Source organism: Ambystoma mexicanum, chromosome 6p (assembly GCF_040938575.1).
Source record: "Ambystoma mexicanum isolate Mex_15411 chromosome 6p, UKY_AmexF1_1, whole genome shotgun sequence".
NCBI lineage: Eukaryota > Metazoa > Chordata > Amphibia > Caudata > Ambystomatidae > Ambystoma > Ambystoma mexicanum.
This window is the reverse complement of record NC_090935.1, coordinates 142,703,752-142,731,690: the sequence shown is the minus strand read 5'-3', so window position 1 is coordinate 142,731,690 and position 27,939 is coordinate 142,703,752. Positions and strand designations below refer to the sequence as shown.

Genomic DNA, 27,939 nt, shown 5'->3' with positions numbered 1-27,939 from the left:
ATGATTTAGTGCCGCAAAAGCAGGTCAGCCATGGCGATGGGGCAAGTGATAGGATTATCACCTAATTCCGGCTCACAGCAGCCTATTTATCGTTTGTTTAGTGGACGAAAAGTCGGGTAAGGTCCATAGGAAATTTTTCTACGAACGACAAATCCATGCCTGAAAACACATGGCCGACCCGTAGGGACAATTACAATTTGGTCACGGAAATACCATTTATTCATTTAGTGGCATCACCATATCCCTGAAATGCTGTGGATCCCGTGCTCATTGTCCATCTAGTGGACCCCCAGGAGGTGGTTGTGCCATCCCATCCCCATCTCCGTCTCCGTCACCATCCCCATCTTCATCATCTCTGTCTGGGGGCATTGGAATGTTCCTGCGCAGGCACAGATTGTGCAGCATGGCACAAACTAGCATAATTTTACCAGTCTTCACTGGGCTGTACAGCAGTGATCCGCCAGATCTGCTTAAACAGCGGAACCGGGCCATCAGTAGTCCAAATGTCCTCTCAATCATGCCACGTGTGCAGACATGCGCCCTGTTGTACGCATCCTCATGCCTGTTCCTTGGCCTCCGTACAGGCGTCATCAGCCATGGCGTGAGTGCATATCCGGGAGACATGTCAGTGTTGGTATTATCATGTCTTCATCAGATGCAGTGCAATCTTGTGTCATTGTTCATTCATGCGTATGTGTCATGCAGTGTTTTCACTGATGGATGTTAATCTTCTATGGCCATCATAGTGGGGGTTGGCAGCTGGACATTGACCAATGCATTGCTGTGCATGTGGCTTGTGAATATGGCATTGTGCAGTGATGTGCACACATGGCAGGGTCACTCCACAGTGATGATATAGTAGATGCAGGACGTCTCATGTACAGCCATCATGTGCATTGTGAGTGCTGTGTTGCATATTATGGGGGGGTTTGCTGTGGCTCCAGGTGTGTGTGCCAGCGGGAGTTCAGGCTGTGTGTGTCAGGTGGCAGGGTGTGTATGGCCACACTGTGGCTACCTGTCATGTGTTGCTTTGTGAAGTTTGGGTTCTGCTGTCTATTCAGTGGATGGACGGGGGGTGATGCATGTGCAGTCGCAGCAGCCCACTCACATAGCTCATTGCCCTGGTCACACACACACACCCCACTTACACAGGTCCGGAGCATTGGCAGCTGTACTCACCCAATAGCCATGTGCTTTGTCCAGCATAGCGTTCCATGTACCGTGGCAATGTTGAATTCCGCTGTACCATTGAGTCATGGGTTGAGCCCGGGAAACGTGCGCAGCAATGTGTAATCACTTGCGTCACATCACATACCATCTGTACATTCAGTGAGTGGTACTGTTTCCTATTGCGGAACACCATTTCAATTGCACGTGGTACTGTCAGCTCAATGTGGGTGCAGTCGACTGCACCTATGCAATTTGGCATGCCTGCTATGGCATGGAAGGCCAACTTGGTGGCAATCACCTGGGGGAGGGTACAGGGAAGGGCAATCTGTTCAGACACATGGCGCAACAGGGCATCCAGTAACTGAACCAGGATTATTGAGAAACAGGGTTGTGATAGGCCGTGCAGCTCACCGACTGTGTGTTGATAGGTACCGGTGCCAAGAAAGTGCAGTACAGACACGACCTTCAGGAGGGAGGGGATGGCGGTGGGGGTGTCTATGTGGCTGCTGATGTCGTCCTCTATCAGGCCAGTGATGTACAGGATTGTTGGACGGTCCAGCCGGTATAATGTGTGGATCTGTCCTGGGGTGAGGTTCCAGGGTGAGGCCCTGATGCATGGTATTGCAGGCTGCCTGCGGGGTGCTGCCGGCTGGACAATGGGGTTTGCCATGGGTACAGGGTTAGCTGGTTGACGCCTGCGCCTCCTACACCTCCGCCTCCTCCTCCTCCTCTGCAACATTACTGCCATCATGTGCAGTGCTGCCTGGTTGAGTAGGCCTAGTCCCAATGCTACTAGAGCTGCTGCCTGCATGGTTCTGTTTTGAGTTGGGCTGGGTGTGGCCCTTTTGTATGCACCCAGTGGCCTGCTGGGTCCAGCTGGGCTGATTTGGTGCACCTGTGGCCTGATTCAGGACAACAGGCACAGTTTAACGTCATGTTCGCTGTGGCGGCGGTACCGCCACCGTGATCACGGTTTTACCGCCATTTTGTTGTCAGTGTTTCCATGTCCGCGCTAGTTGTGATGCTCGCGGTGTTTCGTATTGCCGGCAACAGAGGAGTTTCCGTGCAGGCGGAGTTTACGGGAGCTTTAACTCCGCGGTGGCGGTTGGAGGTGGTGCTATTTCCGGGTTCGCAGGTCATGATTAGGTGGACGCGGAAACAGTGCCGGTATGGTTATACCGGCTGCGTAAATTCCGGACCGGAGCACTTGTTATGAGACCCAATGTCTCTAGAATGTATTCAAATGTGAAGAATTGAATTCAACAGCAGCAGCAAGTTTATAGGATGCAAATACATACACAGACAAATATGTCGAAGAACAGCAATTTTAAGACAAAAACAACTCAACACCATTCAATTATACATAAACACACTCATCACCTATCCCAAACACTACACTGAAATATAACACATAATGTGCAAAACATGGCTCTGATGTGCAAATATAGCAAATACAAGTGCAAAAACAATTAATGCAACTCGAACATCAACGGGTTGCATTAAATATCAACCTAGCACCATTATTTCATACAATTCGCCCTGTCAATTAGCAAACCACATGGACATCAGTTTGCGTGGCTATGGCAAACGCTATTCAAAGCATATTCAAAGAGAAGGAATCTGTCTATCTGCCAACTCGAGTTTCGGCTGTAGGGTTCACTGCGGAGCACTGTAGGGTTGACTGCGGACCATCAACCCAGCCTTCATTAGGGCGAAGCACATCATGACAAGCATAAGCGGTGACAGGGCCTCGCAAAAAACGTTATGAAGGGGCCGGGGGGAGGGGGGGTAGCGGGGTGACCACCCATCACAATAGCACACATTGTAAAAGGCTTGCCTGCCCTAAGAAAGGTTTGTCAATCAGTCAACTACAGTTTCACTATCAAAGGGGCACACTGTAACTACGGTCTAAAAACAGAGCCACACCATAGCTGCAGTGTTACCTAACAGGGACAGCCATAGCTACACTACACCTGATATGACATGAAAAGACAGTTTTGCATAACTAGAAACAATGTTGCTACAACCATAGGTAACAGACACATATGAAATGATAACCTTATCTTACAGGACATACTGTGACTACAACCCCTCCAAGGTACAAACTATAGTGTGAGAAACAGCAATGGTGTAACCAAAGCCTCACTAACAGGGAGAGCAAGCAAAATGGGATGTGTGTGCAAATTATATAAAATCCCAGTAAAGTTGTGGGTTTAAAAAGGCTTGGGAAAAAAAACCCTTCCAAGTAAATTATGAAAGCAGAATATTCAATTTGAGCCAAGACAGCGTCACCTAGTAACCATCACTGGAAGTTTACCTAGTAACTATCGCTGGAAGTTCATCTCCAGTTCAGAGCAGCATCAGCAAGTCATTGTAGGTATGCAAATTAGCTCAAAGGCAAGACTTTTACTCAATATTCCCCATGTCTTACAGGACAGTGCTATTTTATGCATAGCTTAATCAACCCAAGACAGACATTTCTTAAGACTGCAAACAACTACATACCTGGTTTCACCCGTGCTTACTAGGTGACGTTTTGCATGTGTGACTTGGCTCCAATTGAATATTTTAAATACAGTCATGACTAGCTGCATTCATGGTCAAGATGGTGTTTTCATAGGAAGAGACGCTAACAACTTGGTGTCCGTTTGCCAGATCTGCATGAAACTTGGCAAACAATATATATCTACTTCTATATAGTCTGTCGCATACTGCAGCATGGATCGTCTTGAGAGAAGTGTACACAGGAATCCGCACCTCTGGACTGAGAGCACAGAGTGCACAGGGGTGTGACTGACAGCAAGGAGAGCGCATGGCTTCAATGGCGAGCCACTGCAGGATTAATAAGAACGGGCGTCTGCCTCCAGCAATTACCCAGGGAGCGCCCCTGGGGGATTTTATTACCGGCAGCAAAATAAGTATTCCATGACCTTGTGTGCAGTCTTTGTAAAGCGAGTGTCAAAATACATCTCCTTTCAATTAACTTTTAATGGCTGCGAAAGCCGATTTCTGCCGTTAATAAGTTAATGTTTAAGTACCTGCTCTTAATGTCCATTAATTTACTTGGGAGGGTCTAGGGGGTGGCGATAGGAGAGGAGGAGTTTGAGGTGGACTGGACCAGCATGATGGGCTCAGTACGCTGGGAGGAGGTGTCCTATAGGAATTATCCAATTTGTTCGTAAAAAAATTGATCGAATGGTACATTTGACAGATTTCGGTCAGCACTATTTGATCGATTTTTCAAAATACCGAACATGGAGAGCGGGGTTTGCCGGGGGTCCCCCGCTCCCCATGTTTGGTATTTAGGGGTACAGGGGTGTCCCCCACTTCCTCAATATTGTAGGCTGGGGACAAACAAAAAAAAAAAAGAAAAGGGGACCTTGTGGTGTCGGATCCGACCCGCGTTAGAGGGACGGAACTGACTCTGTAGGGTACAGGAGAGGCGGTGGACGGTGAAAAGGGAAGTAAAGGGGGCAGGGAGTTTTTTTTGGATGCACTGGTAATTTGTGGGGACATGGGTTTGGTTTGGTGGGCCACGGTAAACGCGTTTTCGCTGTGAAAACAGTGGTTGAAGTGTACGAAAAGAAGTAGTGGAGCAATTGTTACCTGCTAGCCTGCCCCCGCTCCCGACAAACCCCATTGCAACGCTCCTCCTACGTTGAAATCAAACCCCCAAACAAACACACATGCTATTTAAGGGAATGTTCGGTGCAGTGCACTGAAGTGCAAGTTTCAACTTCTTCCTACACTTTATTTAAAACTGAACCATTCTGGAATGGGTTCTTTTCAAAATAAAAGTATAGGAACAGTAAAACCTTTACAAAAAAAGTAGAGGAGCACCGCTCCCAACCGCTCCCGCTCACTTCGACCACTGTGTGAAAATGACTACGGTCAATTCCGCCGCGAACAATTCTACCACAGTTAAACAACCCAAATCCATCCTCTAGCACTCGCCTGGAAGCAGATCTACAGGTGTGCACGTTGGCATTAAGACCGTGCCGTAGGTCAATGCTTCTGTATGCAACAGGATGAAGTGTAAAAAAACAAAAGTAGGGAAACAATGTTTGTCTCTGCCCCGTCCTCCTTTTCCACCAATTCAAACCTCATACCTCGACTCCACCCTATGCCGCTATGTTTTACAACACTACTATCAAGGAGGAAGAAATGCATTTAATTGGCCACCATTACCCACACCGGGTGCTGCTTTGCTAAGCCTCCCTTTTCCATTCATCCACCCATTTGCACCTCTTAAATGGCATGCCCAAGAATATAGCCACACACACACCTCCCATTACCTGCAAAGACATTTCTGCCTATAGCAATTCAAAGGCAGTTCTGTTGCTGAGCTGAGATTGTTGACTGCACGAGAATTGGCGCCACTTATGTCCAAAGCTGTCTAGGGTTATTATTATCCCAGAGATAGCGCAGATAGAAGTGGCAATGGATCCAGTGGATCGATACCTGTAGAGCCCAGGTTCGTATCCCCATCAGGAGAAAATAATAATAATAATATATAAAGCTGGCCTGCCCAGCATCCTGGAACTGGTGCTCCCTGCCACATAAAGTAAGGGAATGATGATGGATATCGCCAGAAAGTATCCAATGAACACGTAATTTTACACAGGTTCACCGCTTTTAGCAGCAACACCCACCACACCTGAGAGATTGGAGCAAGCGGGGGTGGAACCACAAGGGGTTGGGCAGGGAAAACCTTTGTGGATTAACGTTTGGTAGGGCAATCCGTTGTGCTAGGTGGCGAGGCCAGGGTGGGAACTTCTGGAATGGTGATGTGTAAGGGGGATAGCCAAGAAAGGGGGGCTCTAAACGCCGTCACTTTGACTTTCCCGCCCACCCGCCTCTCCTTCAGTTGTTTTTCTGATTTTGTTTTACGCTGCCCTGTACTGATGTTTTGTATGTTTCAATTCTAGATTCTCCCACCAGAGTTACATGGAGCATCCAGCAAGAAAGTACTGTCAGAAACCACGAGGGTGCTGAACAGCCACCAGCCTAGTCACGGCCCTCAGGAGTACAAGACGACTGGAAGATGAGGGGGGAAGGCGTTGGGAGGTGGCTGGAACTCCTTCCAGCCCCTGACATAATGTGTGGGGTTACTGTGCCCTTTATATCTAGGAAACGATCCTGTATGTATAAATAGCTAAATGGTTAAACAAAACAAGGGCGAAGTAAAAAGATTGTTCTACAGAAGTATTGGCATAGAGAGGAACGACGATTAGGGAGTATTAGAAGGCAAGAACCTGAGAAGAATAGTTATCTATTCCACCCTCAGGACAGGTTAGGACGGCAGCCTAGCATAGAAAAACTCAATGTTACGAATCACCTGTAGTTAACTCTTGCCTAATAAAGCAGCTGCAGCCCAAATCTACCCACTGGAATCTGTATCCTGTGAATTATTTCCTAAAGAGGGGGACGGTGGAGGGGGGTGGAAGGGTGGGGGAGTATAGGGGAAGGCGTTGGCCAGAAATGCATGTACAATACAATATTTCTGTTTGAAACCAGAGGACAAGATTTGGGTTGTCGCGGCTAAGGGAATGTCATGCCCTTTTACTTCCTGCCCACGTTAGCTTCAGGTCTGCAACCAGCAGTTAATAGGTTTTTAAAATGGACAAGTCTCGGCTTGGTAATATTAACATCATTTATTCCCAGTGCTATGAACTCATGGGATCGAGGCTGCACGCGCTGAATGTTACAACAAGCTATCATTGTTCAACCAACTAAACTTGGCTTTATTATGCTGCGGCCATTTGGTGCATACATGCTACTTTCTAAGGGTAACTGCAACGTTCACTCACAGACTTTATTGGGAAAACCATGGGAGGGAACATGTGGTAGAATCCATCTAGAGCTGTGGAGGTAGCTCTTAAATGCAGAGCCTAAAATGTTCACCTTCTTATAAGTGACCTACAGGGCCGGCCATTAGCCCCCTGCCACGCAAGCTCGGGGAGTCTTTCAAGGACGGCCCCAGGCTGGCGTGATGGGAGAAAGGCGGTAGGCGCCCTATTGAAATTAAATGCGCCCAACTGTTGTGCTGGCGCCGGGCTTTCCAGCACGTGAGCGGGCACATTTAATAAAAATAGGGAGCAGGGAGTTCAAAAAAGATTTGGTGGATGGTGGTGGGAGCCACATTTTTGTTTCACTGGACGGGGCGCTGTCACAGCTTAAGACAGCCCTGGTGTCTGAATCACTGAGCCAGCAATGATTTTGGCTAGTGCCCATAAGCAACGTTTTAGTCATCCTTTTTGGCATCAGCCCGGCCATCTCCTGATATCAACTCTGCAGTCCAGCCAGCGATCTTAGCTAGCCAGACTACTGTTATTGAAACCCCCTGACTCTTTTACTCGCCTCCTGACTCCGGAACACGGCATTGCAATCATAAAAACTTACACTGCGACTCACCATCAACTCTTCTGCTTTCCTCTTCGGATTCTGCTCCTTTCTGACCCACTGCAACTCTGCGAGCCCTCCCCCCCACCTCTATAACCATGAGACACACAATATAACTCTGTACCTAAATCGGTGAACCCACGACAACCGACCCACCAATGTGACCCTAAAATTAAATTCAAACTTCAAGGTTCAACTATTAAACCCTTGCGCTAATTCAACCACCACACATAGAAGCAAACCAATGCATAACTCTGCCTTGGCTCAGGTGCCGGGTGCTCATTTTTTCTGCCCACCGGAGAAACGCCAGAGACCGCAAACCATGTGGAGTACATTCGTCCCCCAGCCCAAGTCTTAGTGCCCTTGCACCCACCCCTCAATGTCAAGTCCCAGCCTCAGCCCTGACCTCTCATCTACACCGTCCCCCGCCCGCCACCCAGTTCTGAACCATTCCGCACTGGTTTAATATTTAACATCTCTTTATAATGCTCCTCATTTAATAAAACACTGATAATGCGCACGTTTCTCTTTCATTCCTACAGATCATTAAACCAGGCTACCGTGAACCCTGCAATACTCTGCCAGCAATTCTGATTTCAATTGCAAACATTAACCCGCTGTTGGGAAATGCCAGCCGGAGCACCGGCTATCTGCAATGGCCTTGGGATTGGCATATGTTGGATTTCCTCCAATACAATGAAGAGACTAAGTACTTCAGTATGATCTTTAGCTGTGGAGGGTACTCAGAACCTGAATAATGTAATTACCTAAATTTTTACCATAGGAGGCAGTTATGAGGTGATACCGTCTGCACTTGGCAGAAGGCATCTCCCCCTAACAAACGGGGTTATTGTGTATTTGTATAGCGCCTTATATATCATTGGTATGATCTCAAAGCACTGTGGGTTGAACGCCCTTGAGGACCATAGTCCAGGTCAGTGGAGAGAGTAGAGTAGCATATAGTGCTAGGGTGCACTCAGGTATGTGTGCAGCCAGAGCGGTTTGAGCAGACATGGCTGTGTTCTAATTATAGGTGCAGTGCAGTTGTTGTGAGAGATCAGTGGAATGTGTGCTGCAAGCTAGTTGGTCTCATGCATTCTGGCTGCTGTGGGGCCTATGTAGGAGATTATGTGTGCAGCTCGGATGATATTTTTCATTAGGTATAACTGCGCTCTAACAGACTGTTGAGGTATTCAAGGAGTAGTTTAGGTATGTGTGCAGCTAGGCCAAAACTGACCGAGGGGTATAGCTGCGTTCTATTGTTTGTTGGTGTAAAGTGGAGAGTGAGCACATTGGTAGGAGTGAGCGTCTGTGGTTACTGGTAGGAGGCCCCTGTTCCTGGCTACTTTCTGGAACCCGATGAGCTGGCCGTGTCTGTCCTGGTGGTTTACGGTAGTGAATCTCTGAGATTGATTCTCGGGCTGGTGCAGAGTATGTTTTGTTTTCCCGGTTGGACAGTCCCACTTCCAGAGGCTCTGTTGTAGGTGTCAGAGAGCTCATTTCCGGGTCCATGGTCATAGTCCAAGGCGGGTAGCTTGGTAATTCCGGACACATCTGTGTGTACTGTATAATACTCAGGTTTGGGGTCATGGGCAGTGGGATTGGGAGTGCTGGGGGTGCCTGGCCAACTTGTTGGCACAAGGGGGGCTTCTATGCCATTATAGTCGAACCAGGATGTGGTGAGCCCACAGCTGCCTAGCCGGGAGACTGCTGGTCTCTTGAGCTAGCTTTCGTGCCCCGACAGTTCCTATTTCTCGGGGTGATGCCTTATTAGCCAGCCTCTGTGGCCCGACTGCGCCTACTTTCGAGATAATGCCATTCTAGCCAAATTCTGGCCATTGGTGGAGGGTTTGGCGGCCCTAGGTGGTCCCTTTCATGGTTTAGGGGAAAAGCCGGGTTTTCAATGCTTTACAGAAGGCCATGTAGTCCTGGCTGTGGCGAATGTGGGGAGGCAGTGAGTTCCATAGTGTTGGAGCCTAGGTAGAGTAGGCAGACCCTCCAATCCTGGCTGAATTGGAAGCCAGAATCACTAGCAGGAGGGCCATGCTTGACCTTAAGGTGCGTGTTGGGAGGTAGGGTATAATCTTCTCTTGCAGGTATGCCGTGCCGTCCTTGTGCACTTCTTGGTGGGTGTTACAGAAGTTTTGAAAGGGGCCCCTTGTCCAATAGGGAGCCAGTGAAGGGTGTGAAGAGCAGGCGAGATGTGATACCTTCGTCGTAGTTCAAGAAGGAGTCTGGCCGCCATATTTGGACTCTTTGGAGTTTGTTAAGTTGGTAGGCCGGTGCATCCAAGTAGATGGAGTTCGCATAGTCCAGTCTGGAAACAACAACGGACATAATTACAGCCAGTCTATTGGGGTAGGTGAGCTGGTAGTCACAGGATTTGGATACCTAGCGAAGTACCTTGGAAGTGCCTGTTTGCCTGGTACTCTCTCTGGCTGTGGACTCTTAATTGTGGACAATATTCTGAAAGGACATATCTATGGTACTTCACGCATTTGCTACTTCGAGAAGCAAGGATATTTCATCTGGCTGAGATTGCTACTCTTTAACACACTGTGTTTTCCCCTTTCAGTGCAAAAGTGGAGCTATTACAACCCGTGCGACTTAAGCCACGTCCCCTACGGCGTGATGAGATAAAAGTGAGCCCACGCGTGGCCCTTAGCGAAGTACCTTGGAAGTGCCTCTTCACCTCGGCGAGTCGGCATTCCCAAGGATAACTTCAGTTTGTTCATTTAACCGGCTCTATTATGTCGCCTCTCCCAAATTCTACTCTTAAAACAGGAATGCTGCTTTGTAGCATGCCCGTGAAACGGCTGGAGACACAAAGATCTCAACCACTGAAATCGCGGAAGCAGCCTTTGAATCAAACCTGCTCTACGCCAATTGAAGTAAGAGTCGGCAAAACACCTGGGTTTGTGTTTAAAGATAATGCTACATCTGACATACGTAAGTTCTGGAAAGAGCCGCAGGCAGCAAATTCATTGAATTCGAACTATGATGGGGTTCTAAATCCTAACATTGTGCTGGGTGTTTTATGTCCGGGGGTTGTTTTGAAAAGTGTAACTGTTCCGCGGGCAGGGGTACATTTGCTAATGTTCGTTCGTGTGATGAGATGAACACGACTCCTGTTAAAGTAGCAGACAAAGGAGTGAATGATGCGAATTGTCCAGAAACTGACAATCAAGCCTCCTTGACTGATAGTGTCTTATTGGAAAATGTTCCTGCCACGGCAAAAAGGAGTGGGGACACCGGCCATGTGAATTCTATATCTTCTGATGTTGCCATAATTGATTTAAATTCGAGTAATGCTCGTTTTTTGGCTCATTTGTTATCGAATAACCTCTCGAGATCTCCCATTATGTTTACTGACATCGAGCATGCTTGCTCTGAAGTCGAGATCTCTTATCTTGCTCCTACTCCGCGGCGCCCTAAAAGCCCTTTATTGGCGCCTAATATTCCAAAGCAAGCAGAAACAGAGTCGAATTTGGAGGAAATCACGCTAAATGCGATGAATTTGGCACTACAGTCTTTGTTTAAATTGTTTGAAATGCTTGATGGCAAATTAACAGAACAAGCAAGACAATTTGACAAATTGTTATTGTGGTAAACTGAAACTAGTAACATGTTAAGCCGTAGAACGTGAGAACCGGTCGCTGTTCTGAAATTACCTGATATTTGTGTTGCAGTTTGCACTCAAACTTCCTTTTGTGCGATCTCACAAGGTCAAATTCCAAACCAAATAATAACTCCACAAGTATCCAAACAACCAGGTGTGCATGAATACCCTTAGGAGGTTTCAGCCCTTGGACGGTGAAAGACTCCGTGATGCAGGCGGCGATCCACTGAGAAATAGTCGCCTTAGACGCCTGCTTACCCTGAGGGTTACTGAAGGTCACAAAAAGTTGAGAAGAACTCCTAAGCTCAGAAGTCCTGTCAAGGTAGAACTTAAGAGCACTTCTGACATCACAACAGTGCAGAACCCTTTCAGCCTCTGAAGCAGGGTTCGGAAAAAAAGACTGGTATGGAGATCGACCGATTCAGATGGAATTCAGTTACCACCTTCGGTAGGAAGGCTGGGTTTGTACGTAGGACTACCTTGTCCTTGTGAAAGACCAAGAATGGATGCTCCACTGACAAGGCCTGGAGCTCACTCAGTCTCTTCGCTGATGTAACGGCAACCAGAAAGGACACTTTCCATGATAGGTACTTGAGGTCCACCGTGGCCATTGGTTCAAAAGGTTTATGGCACAGCGCCGTCAGGAATACATTTAGGTCCCACGGCTGGTGCGGACAACGAACCGGAGGGTAGAGGCGTGTCAAGCCTGCAAAATGCCTCTTAACCACTGGGTTACTCAGAGAATAAGAGCATTGTCCCGTAGAAAGATAAGCGGAAACTGCTGAAAGGGTAAGTTCTGCATGACAGAACGTGAACACCCGACTCTGCTAGGGAGGACACGAAGAACAGCACCGTGTCAATCGTAGCCACCCTTGGATCCAACTGCTTTTCTAAACACCAATGACAGAAGCTGAGCCATTTACTCCTGTATTGGGATCTGGTCGAGGGTTTCCTGGCTGCCTGGATAATACGCATGTTATCCGAAGACAAGTTAAGATGCTCTAAAGGGACCATGCCGCCAAGCTGAGCGATTGTGGGGAAGGGTGCCACATCTGCTGTTCCCCTTGGTGGAGAAGATTGGGGGTTACTGGTAGCCTGATCAGCGGATACATCGACAGGTGTTGAAGTTCTGAGAACCAAAACCTGGCCGGCCACCACGGGGCTATGAGTAGAAGGGAACATTTTACCGAGTTGTTCAGCTTCCAAATTGCTCGATGAACTAGAGGCAGAGGTGGGAAGGCGTAAGCTCTCATGTTGTGCCATGGAATCTCGAGAGCATCCCCCAGAGAGGAGGCTCCCAGCCCCCCTCTGGAGGCATACTGAGGAAGCTTCTTGTTTACCGCCGTAGCGAAGAGGTCCACCTTCGGTGTGCCCCAACGCAGGAAAATCCATGAGAGGAACTCCGCCTTCAACTCCCACTCGTAGCTGACCACTGTCCGCCGGCTGAGGGCATCCGCTGTGACATTCAGCTGGCCATGGATGTGTACTGCAAGCAGCCAGACATCATGAAGCACGGCCCACTCCCATATCTGGATGGACAGGTCCACGAGGGGGGGAGATTTCGTTCCCCCTAGCTTGTTGCTGTGATACATTATCACCACATTGTCCGTGCGTATGCTGACCACCTTGTTGGCAATGAGCGGTCTGAGCGCAAGGAAGATCGCCAGAAGCTCCAAATGATTTATGTGCAGGAGCTTGTCCTGAGGCGACCAGAGATCCGAGACCTGAACGAGATCTAACGTCGCACCCCACCCCAGAAGGGAGGAGTCCGTCGAAATCATCACCGTGGGGGCTGGGTCCTGAAACCCCGCACCCACGACAGGTTGCTGAGAGATGACCACCAATCCAGGTCCACTCTCATGGAATCCGGAATCATTATCAGCTTGGAATCCGGGTCCACAGCCTGACGCCAGGAACTCTGAAGAGCCATCTGGGTCCGTCTCATCTTGAGACGAGCAAGAGGAAGAGCCAGCACGAGGCCATGAGGCCCAGAAGCCTCTGGAACCACCAGGCCAACATGCTCTCCGACTGCGCAAACATCTGACACGTGGCTAACAGATCCACCATTCTGTCCCCGGTCAGGTACACTCTGCACTCGATCGTGTTCCAGCGAAAAGCCAGGAAATTCAGGTCCTGCGAGACCGTCATGGAGGATTTCCGCCAGTTCACCGACAGCCCAAGATGGAACAGGAAGGAGAGACTGGAGATTGCCCGCTGCTGTCAACGGACAAGGGCTGCGTAAGAGCCAGTCGTCCAAATATGGATACACACGGATACCCTGGAGACGAAGATAGGCCGCAATCACCGACATCATCTTCGTGAAGACACGCAGCGCCGAGCTGAGGCCAAAAGGAAGCACTCGAAACTGGAAGTGCTCCGCTCCCAAAGAGAAGCAGAGATATCTCCTGTGTGGGTTCCAAATCAGGATATGCATGTACGCATCCTGAAGATCCACGACGCTGAGCCAATCGCCCATCTGCAAGGAGGACCGTATCTGGCCGGGCGTGATCATCTTGAATTTCTCTTGGGGTAGGAAAAGATTGAACTGGGAAAGGTCTAGGATGGTGAGCAGGCCAGCTTGGTTGGGTTTGGGCACCGTAAACAGCCGGGAGTAAAAGCCCTTCCCTCGCTCCCCAAGGGGAACGGGTTCCACAGCTCTGAGGTCCAGAAATTTCTGAACCTTGGCTTTGAGGGAGGGCGAGCCCGACAGCTGAAAAGGAGGGTTGAGGGGTGGGGTAGGGGGTAGAGGTAAGCGGGAAGCCTGCTTGAGCGACTGACAAGACCCATCTGTCTTCTGTGATGACCTGCCATGCCTCCCAATGAGACGCAATGCGACCTCCTACTGGGGTCTCGTGCGAGCACGGAAAACCCTCATTTAGCAGGTTTATCGGTGGCAGTGCCACCTGAACCTGAGGAGGAGGCTGAGGAACGGGAGAAAAACCGCATCCATTGTTGCCTACGGCAGTTATTCCCCACAGGGGTATCCACTCTGCAAGTCTTGCGGTCGATGAAGCCCCTAAAGCCAGAGGAAGGTCGACTTTGCGACAACGGTCCCTGGGTTTTGAAAGGAGCCTTAACCAGGACAGACAAGGACTTAGCTGTCTGAGTGCTATCCTTCTTCTTGGTGAGCTCTACATCTGTTGTAACATGAAAGAGCTCCTTCCCATCGAACGGAAGGTCCAGCACTTTGTCCTGCACTTCTTTCGAAAATTCAGTAGCATGCAGCCACGCCTGCCGTGAGGTATCAACCCCCAGCATAAGGCCCAGAGCCGAGTTGTCTACGTGATGAGCCGCAGCCTCCAGGAGATCCTGGGCCAAGACCCTGGCGTCGGAAAGGACTCCTCTAAAGTCTTCCAGCTTCTCGACCGGGATAAACTCTGCAAACTCTGACAGACCTTTCCACATCCGCATGTTAGCTCCCACTAATATCAATTCAGCGTTGGCCTGCCTGAGCTGCAAGGCCGAGTTGGCGAAGATCTTCCTCCCGAGGGAGTCGAGAAGCTTGTCCTCCTTTCCCAGAACCTGAGTAGCCGTCGTGGAAGAGGATGCTGCAGGCCTGGACTGCAAAGTGGCTGCAGCCACCACTGCGGAGGAGGGGGGCAGACAAGATGACAGGGCCACCTCTTCCGAAGAATGCAGCCTAGCGTCAATTTTCTTATTGACAAAAAGTCCAGAGTTTGGCTTTTCCCAGACTCTGCGGACCTCGGCCAGAACGTCCTTCTGCAAGAACAGGCCGGTACGCTCCAAGGGAGACAGGGTGAACGCCCCAGAAAGCACACCCTCCTGCGGAGCGGGTGCCTCGGGCACTGGAACATCTAAGAAGTTCATCATGTCCAGTAACCGGTCATGAAAAGCTATGATAGAGCGGGGGAGGTCGTCGCTGTCCTGATCGCCTTGTGCGTCATCCGACAGATCAGGGTCCTGCTGAACCGTGTCGGGCGCTGCCTTGTACACAGGGGACAATGGGGGCAAAGGCAGAAGAGTCGCGGGAGGCCCCGTAGGCAAGGGAGGCACCGGCGGAACCACCAGAGGAACAGGTGGAGCCGGAGGCGCGGGAGGGCATATCTCCCTAAATAGCCCTTTGAAATACTCCCTCATGGGGTCGGTACGCATAAGCGTTTGAAATTTACCAAAAAAGTCTTCCTCCGGGGACTGCTTCGGAACCTGAGGAGGCCTCTCATGAGGTGGACAAATCCAGGGACGTAATGGGGATGGGTGCCACACAGGCCCCTCCACCGACCTATCCACATAAATCAATGGTGCCAATCCTGCAGGCAGCGAAACATTGTGCAGAAGAGGCATCCGAGCGTTCCAGTCATAAACTGGCCGATAAGGATGCACACAAGGGACTCTATGTTCACCCAAGGGGCCAAACCCTACACCTGAGGCCGATGGTGTAGTTGTAGGGGTAGCACCTAAAATGGCCGCTGCGGTCGTGGCAGGAACGGGGGCCATTTTGTCATCATCTGAGGGGAACTCCGGCACGTGAGGAAGTGAGGCAGGGGTCCCCGTCGATGGATCAGGGGTCTTAACTTTAGCCTTAACATAAGGGACCTCGGCAAAGACGGTACGGTGAGGCCTGGAATGTTTTTGTGACATACCAACCGCCAAATTAGCCTTCGAAGGAAGGACCTCGGCACTGCCGGTAAAAGAAGAACTTTGCTTCTTTGCCCCCTCAACAGATCTGGTGTCACCGCAAGAGCGGGAACGGTGAGAAACAGCTTTCACCGACAAGGCCTTGGCAGGCCTCTCAGAACTGCTGGTAGCTTTAGCCTCTGAACGAGGGACCTCGGACCCAGGTCTGGTAACAGCCTTATCTGCACGGGCCTCGAACATCTGTTCGGTAACAGCAAGCCCACCCAAGGCCTAGGGGTGCACCCCGGTCTTATTTTTGAGGGAAGCCGACAGAACGGCCTCAGAGCGAGCTCCGTTACCCCACGACTCAGTAGAACTGGGTCTACAAACAGCCCCCACAGGAGGGGCCTCGGAGTGCACTCCGGTATCTACAGGCCCCTTACGGAGACTCTCGGAGAAAACTCTGGTACAATTATTAGGCCCAACGGGCACCTCAGGGCGAGCCCCAGTGGCAGAGCGATCAACGGCCCTCCCAGCCCGAGAGGAACCCAGAAAGGTATCCCCCAGCCGGGGTGCTCTGAAAAGTAAAGAACTTACCGGGCGTTTCTTCTTCTCGTCGATGAACGCCTGAAAATGCGAAGGAGGAGTTCGTCGGAACACCTCCTCCCACTGCTCCAACCAACGTTGAAGTGCCCGGACCGAAAGGGAGTCGCAGTAAAAACAGGAGTCCCAACGGTGATCCGGACCCAAGCACTCTAAACAAAGAGGATGGGGATCCGCCCTTGCGAAATGACGGTGACACGATGAACAGTCTGGAAAATCTAGTTTGAACGACATAGAAAGACCAGCACACGATCGCTAGCGAGAGCCAGAGAGGAAAAAAGGGAAGAAACTCTTCCGAGGATGCAAGTGCGTCCAGTCCCGAACGTGCGGAGAAAAGGACTGATGGGCGATGCGCGGGGCGGAGCCAAGGTGGGCGGGGTTACGGCCACATGCCGGGCCCCGCGCAAGAAAGAGAGGAAAGACACATTTTTGGAGACATTTTTGGATGCTTTTTACAAAGTGCTCCTGTCCCGTCCCACAGGACGGAGAGATGTCCCATAAGTATGGAGGAAAGGGGACGGGACGTAGGCGTAATATATATTATATATATATAGTGTACGTTATAATTTGAATGTGGAGTTTTGAAAGGTTGATTTTATCAGCCAACCAAATAAAATAAAAAAAGATACATTATTGATCTCGTGGGACAGGGTTAGGCCCGAGTCCATTGTGCAGCCAAGGTTTGTGACTGTGTTGGGGATAGGAGGGGAGTAGAGTGCCGAGGGAGGGGGGCCATGGGAGTGTTTACGATAGTAGAGCTGTGTTGCTGCACCCCAGGATCTCGGTTTTCCCTGGGTTAATGTGGAGGCGGTTTCTTGTCATCCATAGGCATATATCTCTGAGGCAGGCTGCTAGGTCAGGCCTTGGACTGGAGCTTGTTTTAGGGATTCTCAGGATAATTCTGGTGTATTCAGCATAGTTATAGCAGTTGAGGTTGTGTGTGTGGATGATCCCCAGCAGAGCGGTCATGTAGAGGTTGAAAAGGAGAGGCGAAAGGCAAGCACTTTGTGGTACTCCGGTGTTCATAGGGCGCGCAGTGGAGAGAAAAGGGGAGAGGAAAGCGATTGGTTTCCTTTTGTTGAGGAACAAGGCAAATCCAGTTGAGTGCCGATTACAAAGGAGTGGAGTCGGTCAAGGAGGATTGAGTGGTTACTGGTGTCAAAGGCTGCTGAGAGATCAAGGAGAACTAGTGCAGCGTATCTTTCAGAGTCTGCAAAGACTTTAAGCCCCCGCCAGTTTGAGATCAGTGTGGTTTCCGTTCCGTGGCGCTGCCGGAAACCTGATTGAGCGGGTCTAGTAGGTTGTTGGGTTCTGGAAAAGGTTGAGCTGAGGGGATGCAGAACGGTCAATGAGTTTCGACAAGAATCGGATGTTGGAGATGGGCCTGTAATTGATTGGCTGGAGGGTTCCAGACAGACTGTTTTCAGAAGGGTTTGACATGCACTACTTAGAAGGGTTCTGGGAAGATGCCATAGGTATGGGAGTCATTGAGTATGGACCTCGCCCCCTCTCCTGCATTGGTGGAGGTAAAGATTTCTTTGAGGAGAGAGGTGGGACAAGGGCCAATGGGGGACCCGGAGGATCTGCTGCTGGACAGTAGTTTGAGGAACTCCTCGCTCGAGATAGTGTTCAAAGAGTTGAAAGATGGTGCTATGGGGGCGGGGATGGTGGAATCTCGAGGAGTGAGAGTTGGGCAGAGGGTAAGGATGGAAAGTTTGGCATTAAGGGTGGCAGTACTGTCTTGTGCTGTGTTGTGACAGTGTTTGGAGGGGAGAGTTGCTGAGCGTTTGCATGGACATGGTCAGGGCAATGGTGCAGGAGGGCTTCACGAATTCTGAGATGATCCCGTGGAGCTCTTTGCTGCTGCTGCGTCAGTTGAGGATTCTTTTGTTGTAGTATGCTTTTTTGGCCTTTCAGATCTCAGATATGTAGTTACGGTGATTGGGGGCGAACACAGACTTGCTAAGAGGGGTTTTGGATGCTTGTTTTTTCCACTCGAAGGAGCAATTATGGGTTTTAAAAGTCTTCAGGTGGGGCGTGAACCATTTGGGGGTAAGTCCTTTGCGTGAGGCAGCAAGGATGGAGGGGGTAGAAGGGAGGAGTGACTCAGTAAGCCAGGGGTCAAAGGATTCGATAGGTAGGTGTCTATCTGAAGTTGGGAGGGTGTGTAGCAGGGCTTCATGTGGATACGTCGGTGGAGGGGCCTGTGTGTCACCCGTCCCCGTTACGTCCCTGGATTTGTACCTTGGCCTTGTTCCAGCATTTGTGGTCATCTGTGGGGTCAGGGCAGGCCTTGGGTGGAGGGTGCAGTGTGCGAACAGAGAAAGTTATGGCTGAGTGGTCTGTCCAGATGAGGGGTTTGAGGCACGACACAGAAACCTGTGGGTAGGACCTATGGTATGCCGGGAAAGGTTAAGTACCTCTAGACTGTCGACTAGGGGTTGCGACATGGAGTTGTTGGGCACATCAAACCAGATATTGAAGTCCCCCAGTGGTGTGAGTGCTGGGTGGTTGACCAGAGTGGTAGCTAGTGAGTGACAGAGACTGTCGGCAAAATGTCTGTCGGTTCCAGGTGGCCTGTAGATGAGTAGGAAGCTGTGAGAGAGAGTGGGCAACAGTGAGATTCCGACTAGAAAGGATTCGGTGAGTTGAGATGAGATGTGAGGTTTGTGGAGGATGGCTATTCCGCCACCTCCGGAAGGTCTGTTGTGGGAGATGAGCAAGTGGTCGAGTGGGATAGCCTTGTGCGCAAATGGTCTGAAATAGTCTGCAAACCATGTTTCAGTGATGAAGATGAGATCAGGATTGTCATAGAATAGGGAGGTCAAAGATGCTGTGTCTGTTTTTGGCAACAGAGCGGGTTTTGAATAGGAGGCAGGTGACTTGATGGGATGTGGTGGTTTCCCTGAAGCTCATGGCACATGGACTCGGCTGAACTAAGTGGCCAGTGGGGAGGTGTCGGTCATAGGGGAGGGCGGTGTGGGTGATATGGTCAGAACATTTGGAGTGACTGAACGCGGCTGACGGGTGGTGGTGGTGGTTCGGGTCTAGGATACTATTTGGGGGGGGTGACTGAGTGAGGTGGGTTGGGAGTGGAACGAGTGAGCGGCAGTGGCCGATGTAAGTGAGATTGGGGGTTATGGGGATGGAGATTGAGGAAGGGCGGGAGGGGCATGTGTGTGGTGGGGCTTGGGCAGAGCCGGTGATGAGGCAAGGGGGCCTGACTGGGTGGAGCTTGGGGTCGGGAGTGGTGTGAGTGGGTCAGTGCCGTCTAAGGGGCGCTGGGTATTCGTGGGATGGAGGCTGGGGGTGAGGTTGGGTGGGTCAGAGGTGAAAGGGAGGAAGGGTGTGCGTATCAGTGGAGGGATGGGGTTAGTGGTGCGATACGTAGCTCCCCACGTGTGAGTGTTTGATATGGAATGAAGTGTGGGGGTACTTGGGATTCAGGCTAAGTCGGGGAGGGATGAGACCGGGGTGACTGATCTGGGAGCAGAATTCCTGTGATGGCGGTCCAGGTGTTGCAGTAGTGGCAGGTGAGGTCATGTTTGTAGCGCCAGAGCGCTCATCTGGCTTGAGAGTTGGTTGTTGCGTGGTGTGTAGAAATGGGACATGAGGGTCATTCTCAACAGTTGACCGGAGGCGGAGGGTGGACGTGAGGGGAGGCTGAGCTGAGGTGTGTGGGAGCGGGATAGGGGAGGGGCGATTCTTGATGCACCAGATAGCTCCACTGGTCTGAGAGTTGGAGGGGGTGTGGTGGGAGGTGGAAGGGTGTAAAGGGAAAGAGGGTAAGAGGTTTCCAGTGCCAGCGTTGGAGTTAGAGAGGTGCTGTGGCGTGTAGCCAGAGTTCATCAATGAATGAAGGAGGTGGTGGGTCAGGAGGGGTGCTTTTTGGCTTACCAGAGGGTTTCTTTTGTTTGTGGGTTGCAATGCATGTGGTAAAAGGCTGTGTTCTGGATTGATGCTCTGGATGAGAGTGGTGTAGATGGATTACAGTTATGGGGGTATAGGGGTGGTCTCGGTTGTCGATGCGTTCCTGTCATATTGGACCATGCTAGTCATGATCGAGTGGGGAAACACAGCACCTGGATGTGGGAGAAAGTGCCTTAAAACCGGGGCACAACAGTAAATGTAATAACACTTAGATTTGGGACACCTGGACTCCAAAATGTGAACAAACCCCGCCTAACCTGCACTGAAAATTTGGCAAATGTAGTGCCAAAATGAGTGGCAGTAATAATACCATTTTTTTAAATATAGCACTTGGTAACTCGAGGGCATCAAAGCACTGTAATAACAGTTGATATCACTACCCATCGTGTGGTACACAATATATCGACCTTGAAAGGATGAAAGACTGAGTTGGCCAAGCCGGATATTCAAACCTTGAGTCAGTAGGCTACACACAGATATCAGAAACAAGCGCTCAGCTTGCTGTGATATTGCACCGCAATGGTAATGGTAAAATGCTATCTGACTGGCAATCGTAATGGCAGAAATTCCACCTTATCGCAATGAGGGTAAAGTCTCAGTCAGTGCCTTCACTTGAAGCCGCAGCACTGTCCAAGAGCGACGTGGTGCGGATGATACGAATGTCAGGAACCTTCTTAAGATAAAATTTGAGATCACAGCACACAGGTGATTGTTGAGTTTATTTCTACATCTTCCTTTTTATCTATTTTAAATAATGCATACTCTTGAATCACTGGTCTTCGGGTACTTGCGAAAGATGACAGATAGGAAGGATTAGGCATCCAGTGGTTGACACGACTTGAGTGGTTGATACCCTCGGGTCTGGTGCGCGTTACAAATAAATGAGCAAACAAACTCACTGCCAAGCAGTAGGTATCAAAATACCTGTGAGGAGCTGGGGAGTGCCTTTGGACATAATATTGTTTTAATCCATGCACTTTCTGCGGAAACTGAAGAGAGTGTGGGGGTCATTACGACCCAGGCGGTAAGTACACCGACTTTACCACCATGGTGTAAACTATGTTTACACCATGGTGGATGGCGGATTTACCGCCCCATTCCAAGTGAGTGGGGCGGTAAATCCCCATTTCCCATTTACCCTTCCCAATTCCCATTTTTGCCCCATAGGGCATAATGGGAGTGGAGAAGGCGCTAATTACGGCACCGTAAATTACGGTGCCGTAATTAGCACCAAGGCGGTTTACCGCCATGGATTTTAACGGCTGCTAAAAGCAGCCGTTCAAATTGGAATCAGGCGTTAAGGGTTAACGACGGCGTTAACCCTTAACGCCTGGGTTGTAATGAGGGTGGGGGTGGGGTGGGGGGGGGGGGGGGGGGGTGTGTGTGTGTGTGTGTGTGTGTGTGTGTGTGTATATATATATATATATATATATATATATATATATATATATATATATATATATATATATATATATATATGGCTGAAAGAGTGAGCGTGTATGCAAGAGTGTGAGCTTGTGTGTGAGGGAGATGTGAAACCTGTGCATGCTTTTAAGACCATACACTAAGAAAATATGACAAACAATCCAGCTAAGGAGTCAGAATCACGTTTTGCATACAGTAAATTTGGACTAACAGAAGAAAAAAAAGTACATTGACTCAATGATTCCGTGCTTGGGATTGGCATGTGTAGGCCAACAAGCGATTTATGACCAGACCCTAAAACCTAGGAAAGAGAAGAAGGTGCCCAAAGGCTCCCTGTTATGTGCCTCTGTCATTTTAACTAAAAACTGAGCTCCTATGCGAGTTTCCCATTGTTTGGCACGTGTGTGACATTTGCAGCCTCAGCAAGAATTAGGGTGATTTTCATTTTCGTTTTTCTAAACATTTCTTTTATCGTTTGAAAACTCATTTTTCCTACTCTATCCTTCTTTCCCTATCATATTCTGGTTGTGGATTTAGAATTGCATTTCCTTAGTTTTTCATTTTTCATTGTTGGGATCTTGTCTGGCCTTCCCAGCCCCAACAAGAAATAGTGTGACTTCCATTTTCGTTTTTCTAAATATTTCACTTCACCAGTTTAAACCTGTTTTTCCTAGTTTTTTTTCTCTTCCCCTACTGCATTCCCTTTTATTTTTTTGATTTTTGTCATGTTTTGCCTGTATTAAAACAAATTTCCAATGTGTTCTAGCTAGTCTGTTTTGAAGCCCTATTTGTCTCCTAGTGCAAGCAGCCTGAAGTACCCCCTTGTGTGCTGTCCCATAGCATTGGTATTAAATCATTGAAACCCCATTTTTCCATTCGCGCAGGAGGAGTGCTTAACCTTCCTGCAATCATTTGAGTGGAATTGTTTTGCATTGCTTTTCATGAAACAAAATAGGAGTGGCATAAACAGTATCTCTTAACCTGGTTACTTTCTAGAAGTCTGTGCATTTGTGTTGCCACATCAATAGTGGCTGCTTTCATCTGATTTGATATCACAACATTAAATTAATAAAGTATTCATTGACATCACACCAGCATGGTTCCTGGCAGGATCGGACTGGGACAAGAAATGGGCCCGGTCACCCAAAAATAAAGTGGCCCACCCCTCGCCTCAAAAAATTGGCACACCCCTGACGACCCTTGACCTCTGATAACATCACCGGAAGTGACCCCACCCCAAAGTGACATCCCGGGAAGCGATGAAACACAACCTTTCACCCCTTGCCAAAACAGGAAGTGGCATCAAATAGCATTGTTCCTAAGTACACTAAATTACTGTGAATCCAAGCAGACGTCCATGAACAAATGATAATATTTTATTGTATAGCACTTACGCTTAAGCTCTTTTTGTTAGAACAAATATGCATACAATATCACCCAACCTGTGTTGGTACTCATTTATCGACTTAAGAAGGATGAAAGTCTTTAAAAAAAAAAAAACAAACATTGAACAAAAATATATTTACATTTTTATTTCTTCAAAACCGGCCCAGGCATGGCCAGAAACCGGCCCCATGCCCCAGGGACGATTTCGGCCCGGCCACGGGCCGAAAGGCCGAGGGGCCAATCCGACCCTGGTTCCTGGGCTATTGAGACAAAGGGTGCTGGTGGAGGTTGGGTGCGAGACGGTTTGAAGGCCTCCTTTAAAACCATTTGAGGGTTGTAAAAATAAAAAGCGGTTTAATTGTGTGCGCTCCTATTGCAAGGGAAAAAGGTCCCTGACTTGCTTGTGCTGCATAATATATCGTGACACACCACTGCAGATTTATTCTGTACTCTAGGTAGAAGAGTGGACTAGGGGATTGTTTCCCCCCCACCTTCTTCTGATAGTATGGGTACATAGCGCCATGTACAGTTTTCATTACAGAGCTGTACAATTCTTTTTAACCATAGGTTGCAGCAATAGCGTGGTGCTAAACTGAATGGCCCCCCTCTGGTCCCCAGAGGTACAGGGGCATGCATTTACATCGCAACTTCTAGCCCCGCGCAGTACCTCTTCGAGTTTCATGAGTGAGACACATGGGACAGAGTCCTTCTATTATGTCCACTATATAAGAGAGAACAGGCGGGCATTCGTATTCGGCGCTCGGATCTATAACAGTGCTACACTTGAGACCACGCCCTGCATGAACCTTGGTAAGCATCACAGCATCCCGTCGCTGAAATATATCAGAATACGCGGGAGTGCAGACACAGCTCATTAATATGCGAGTGCGGTGTGCTACACTTTTTAGGCGTTCTTTTAGTCGCATTAGTAGGAAAGTTAGGTTTCATGTCAGCTGGCGAGCCTCGTGCGGCGATCACGTTTGTGAAGAGATTGAAAGCAGTGGATTTAGTGAATATGTTTTACACAGAGAGCGTGTAGATATAGAGCACACGTGGCCCAGTGAGTTGTCAAAAGTGATTTCTTTAAGCATAAGCACTCAGAGTCAGGAGAGCAAGCATTCTGAAGCACCTTGTGTAGGAGATGATAGTTACTAGGCGTTATTACGATATGCTAGCAAGTCTGTTGTTTGGTTTTACAGATTGCAGCAGAGGAAAATGGCTGTTGATGCAGTTGCACAACGAGAATAAATGGTCATCTAGTGTGCCACATCCATAAATTAGATGTTTGAAATTCCATTCTGTCAGCATAGTTCAGCGTACAGGTAAAACAGAGATGAATGTATCAGACTAAGAATAATAGCAGGATTGTTTACCAGAAACATTGAGGGGAGTGTCTGGGTTTTTGTTTTCGCAGACACCTCTATTCTAATTTTGGCCACACCAATAGCAGAAACAAGAGGGGTTGCAGTTGAGATTCATCTACACACCCATTGTTCTTGTTTGTAAGTTCATTTGGACAAATTTGAGCAAGTAGATGGCAGGTAAGCCTTACTAGAATCATGTATATTCCCCACAGGGTAGGTGTGTAGGTGTCTCAGTTCTTCTTCTTTCCACTGTATTATTGTGCCACTAGGCAGGTCAATTGTGAAGTAGATCAGTCACTAGCAAAAGATTGATAAAAAAGACCCAGGTCCAGAGCCTACCTATTTGAGGTATGCGTCTTGGTTTTTGAATTAATTGAATTGTAAATTGTAGGATGATTTACTCAACAGTGAATTGACAAGTATAGACAGAAGTCAAATCCTAATTGCAGGAATATTATTTTTTTGCAGACACCCACGAGTACAAGATGATGCAAGGAGTGGTGTATATTGTGCAATTCACTCGTGTCCTGATGAAGACTGGAGCACTGAAGAGTCACAGCTAATGGTTCATATATTCCGTCTGAAACACGTGTCGACTAGATAGATTTGTTAAGAAATACACACTGTAAAAAAATAGGTGTATTCCAATTAGTCAATCATATTGTTAGTCTGTAGCCCTAATATACAGAAAGGGCCTGTATTTTTGATTTATTTGAATTCTGTCGGTGTGTTTGTGAATGCGTGTGCATGACCAGTGTGGTATGTGTGTACTTTATGAAGTGAATTGTTTGTCATCATTCGTGTCTAGATTTTTATACTGTAACTTATTGGAACCAAAGGATGAGATGTACGATTATAAGTATGATCAGTTCTGTCTATCACTTTAGGTCTAGATCTTTGTTTACTTTCAAAAAAGACAAAGTGCATAATAAAGCCACATGACAACATGTACATCCTTTTAGCAACATGTTAAGCCAAAAGAATATCATTGTGGCTTTAATTTTCACATCCTGAATGGTAAGTCCCAGAATGTAAGATAATGCCAACCTGAAAAAATCGAGTTAACTGATGTATCCCTGAGCCAGTGATGACAGGGAGCAGGAACCAAGCTGACTCAGGTAAGTGTAAAAGGAAACAGGCTTTATTCTTCTTGGTTACATAGCATAGTCATAAGAAGTAGGAGAGTAGGTGATAAGCCTCTGCCCTGGTTCCCAGTCCATCTCCCAGTCCCAACCATCACTCTCTAGAATCCTCAGGCCCCCCACACTCCAAGCTCCACTTAAACATTCTAGGTATCCTGGTATGACTGTGATGAATGGGTGGCATCCTGGTATGACTGTATTGAATGGCTGGGAGATGGACTGGGAACCAGGGCAGAGGCTTATCACCTACTCTACTTCTTATGACTATGCTATGTAACCAAAAAGAATAAGCCTGTTTCCTTTTACACTTACCTGAGTCAGCTTGGTTCCTGCTCCCTGTCATCACTGGCTCAGGGATACATCATTTGGCGACGAGGATTTTCTGAACCTGGAATTACGTGGGAGAGGGTAGGAGAACTGAGGAGTATGGAGCCTGATGCCGTTTGAAGAAGCGCTACCATGGAGTGCTGATATTGGAAGCTGGAGAAACTACTGGAGAGTGCCAGAAGACCAGAGAGCAGCCTGATCAAAGGCACAGCAGCCGTTGCTGAGCGCAAGGCGGCGCCGGCAATATGGATAAAAAAAGAAAAGAAAACATTGCAGGCATTTGTAGATTGCAGCCCGCATCATTGCAAGGTACTGTGGGCAGGGAACATGGGTGTAGCCTCCGGCGAGCAAAATTTGGGCCATGGAAGGGTCCGTGTGGCTGTGGGTGGAGCGCGCACCCAACAGGTTGTTCGAGCTTGCGTTCCAGCATGCCCGTTTGGCTGGAACGCAGAGAAGGGGGCCCAGCGCCATCATTCTCCTTTCCGGGGCCTGTGTTGAAGATTAAAGGAGAGGCCCTTACAACGTGTCTTGCCGTGATGACGTGCGTTGGAGGAAGTGCATCCAGCCCATCGGAATGAAGGACTTTTGTTTCGTTTCATCCGGAGTCTTGGAGTTTATATTTACCTACATGTGGCAAGAGGATCGTACTATTTGGAACCGTTTTATGTTTAAACGCTCTCTGCAAGGAAATGATGCGGCGTTGGACTGCTTGGAGAAGTGCCACATGAACGCTTGCAATATGGATATGAAATCATAGTTTTTTTTTGTATGGAGGTTCGCACAGGAGCAGCTGAAGTCTCGTGCGTATTATGAATATGAATAAACCATTGGGGTGACGGTTTTGAGTGAAGGTAATGGTTTTTGACGGATTAATTTTGACTTAAAATTCTAATGGTAAAATCCTCAAGGCTAATTACGGCGGTGGCACGTGACTGAGCCATGGTGGTATGGAAGCATTTTTTGTTTATTCATAACGTGCTTACATCCGCAGGAGGACAATATAGTGGGCGTTGCAGTGGTTGGTGGCTGGCAAAAGGTGGTTAATGCTTTGTTTAGACAGTGCCTGGGGGCAGATGGCACATTGACTTTGAAGAGCACGGAATTTGAGGTGAATTTAAGCATTTCAGAATAAATGTTAACCTGTTTGTTTTCGGGGGTAAATGCTGCGGTGTATTATGCATCTTAAAGCTTGAAGTTGAGGTCGCATTTACATGGTCATTTTGATTTTAGCATTCACATTTAATGTATGCAGTGATAACTATTGCATTGAGAATAATAATGCATTTCATGCTTTGAAGTTTATGCCATAAAGTGGGTTCATATGTGAAATGAACTAATGGGGAAGTGAATGCTAGTCGGAGTGCAGAGTGTGTATGAAGTTGAAGTGAAGTGACAAATGCATTTTAGGAAAATATGCAGAGTCAGTTATATGTATTCATCCGGTATACATATGGGGAATGTGATGAATATGCGCAGGTTTGAGATGAGTTAGAAGTATCTCTTTATTGAGGTTTTATATGAAATTTTAACAAGACAATTATGTTTTTATTAATATGATGATGTTAATGTCCACAGGAGCTTTATGCAATTACAGAAAAAATGTATACACTCATTTTTGCCGATGTTATGGGCACAGAAGGACACTGCCTAAAACCACCATTGGACTACCCACACAGTAGTCTGAAACCATTGGGAATGGCAATGCTGATTGCCAAAAGCAAACCCATAACTGTTGGGAATTCATTTTCTTAAATCCCAAAAAGGGGTGCAGTACCAGTACTCACCACTATCCAAAAGCCGGCGTTTTAAAACAACACCAGATTTTACTTTTTGTGTAAAACTGAATAAATGAACCCAAGGCAAGCCAAAGAAAGACTTACTGAGAAGTGGATCCAATGTAAAGTTATATTCTGAAGTGACTTGAAGGTTTATAACAAGACTGGCTGAGCTGTGGATTTCAGCAGTTTAAGTAAATTTGGACTGAAAGACACTAAAA

General features: G+C 48.3%; 1 protein-coding gene and 1 long non-coding RNA gene across 2 annotated transcripts in view; one reads left to right on the top strand and one right to left on the bottom strand.

The window, feature by feature from the left end:
• Positions 1-6,563, top strand: part of LOC138511277 (uncharacterized) — a 36,709-nt gene extending 30,146 nt beyond the window's left edge. The window contains exon 2 of the long non-coding RNA XR_011280597.1: positions 6,099-6,563. This is a non-coding gene — a long non-coding RNA (uncharacterized lncRNA). The remainder of the gene's footprint in view (positions 1-6,098) is intronic.
• ARID3C (AT-rich interaction domain 3C) overlaps positions 1-27,939 on the bottom strand; it is an 815,039-nt gene that overhangs the window by 602,921 nt on the left and 184,179 nt on the right. The gene's annotated exons all lie outside the window — the stretch shown is intronic.